Source organism: Leptonychotes weddellii, chromosome 8, assembly GCF_054177405.1.
Source record: "Leptonychotes weddellii isolate Sample4059 chromosome 8, ASM5417740v2, whole genome shotgun sequence".
Lineage (NCBI taxonomy): Eukaryota > Metazoa > Chordata > Mammalia > Carnivora > Phocidae > Leptonychotes > Leptonychotes weddellii.
In genome coordinates, this window is record NC_138376.1 from 108,561,602 (window position 1) to 108,563,190 (window position 1,589).

Here is a 1,589-nt window from a genome sequence, read left to right on the forward strand (position 1 = left end):
TTGAACACTTTCTCTAGAAGTGGTAAGTCACCATGTAAACATTTTGACTGTTATCATAGTCTGGATGGCTTATCAACAACAGAAATTTACTTCTTATAAATCTGGAGGCTAGGAAGTCTAAGATCAAGGTATCAACGGATTTAGTGTCTGTGAGTGACAGACCTGCTTCCTGGTTCATAGATAATTGACTTTTTTCTGGGTCTGCACCTGGTGGAAGAAATGGGTGAACTCTCTGAGGTATCTCTTTTTTTTTTTTTTTTTTGATTTTAAGTTTTGTATTTTTTACGGTGGACAGTCATCATTCGCCCCAACAGCCATCTGAAGCCAATAGTCCTGATTATTAAAAAATCACGAAGTCGTATGAATGTTTTCCTCCTTTTCGAAAACCATGTCCATTTTCTCTCCACGAAACAGGACTGTCTGCAAAGCCTTGTACTGACAACGTAACCCAAGGGCTAACTTGGGCTCATCAAAGTAGCGACACAGCTGTTCCAAGAGGAGACAGATCTTCTCTGGAAGTATGAAACCACAAACAGGCTTTGGCCACCACTGTGCTCGGCTGAGGACGGCAATAGGTTGATATGAAGTTATTAGGCTCATTATTTAGTTCCGCGTGGCTGAAGACAGCGCCCAGCCAGTCCAGAAGCTCGGGAGCGCGGCAGGCCGCCTCTGGCGCCCCCCAGCGGGCGCTGCTCCGCAGCACCGGGCACTGCAGCTCGGTCACTGTGCTCAGGGCTGTTTTTGGCTGATGCTCCTGAATTCGGTAATTGGCAAAGTATGACATCACTGTGGATTCTTCTGCACCTGTATGATGCCAAGCCAAAATAAAATCAAATTTCAATGGCTTCTTTTCTTTGAAGGACCAAGATATTCTTTCATACTTCTTAGAATTCAGGTTAAAGGATAAATCCATCAAATCAATGGAAACAATAAATTTCATGATTTTTCTGCCGGAATACTGAGATGGACGACCTTGAAGACCAGTTTCTTCATAAGTATCCTTATCCAGTGATAAAATTAATTTCCCATCTGGCAGCAGGGCCACAGTATTATCTTCATCGATATTTGTATTGTATGTTAGTGCACAGCACGAACCTTCCCTCACAAAGGTGTTGATGAATTCGTGTGTAATTAACTCATGAAGAGGTAAGTTCTTCACAAAGTAATAGGGTCCAGTTTCCATGACTAGGTTTTTCAGTTCTTTTGACAGAATCCCGCATTCAGGAATCAGAAATGAAACCCTGTAGTTGTGATAGTGCGTCTCCACAAGATGCCGGTGGCGCGACTTGTGGCCGAAGTTGGATTTCTTGCAGACCAGCAAGCGCCGGGGAACCTCCCCCAGCCGACGCAGGGTGGCCATGCTCTCCCTGGCTCCGGCCCCCTCTCTGAGGTATCTTTTATAAGAGCACTGAATTCTATTCATGAATGCTCTGCCCTCATCACCTAATCATTTTCTAAAGGCTCCAACTCTAAATACCATCACATTGGGGATTAGGTTTCAAATCTAAATTTCAGGGGGACACAAACATTCAGTCTATAGGCTGACATGTTGTTAGAAAATCCGAATTAGTCCATATGGAAATATCACA

The 1,589-nt window shown here is 43.8% G+C and overlaps 1 pseudogene; it reads right to left on the bottom strand.

Moving 5' to 3' along the window:
- Positions 1 to 282: 282 nt before the first annotated feature.
- Positions 283 to 1,380, bottom strand: LOC102732038 (ribonuclease P protein subunit p40 pseudogene; annotated as a pseudogene).
- Between the last annotated feature and the right edge of the window lie 209 nt (positions 1,381 to 1,589).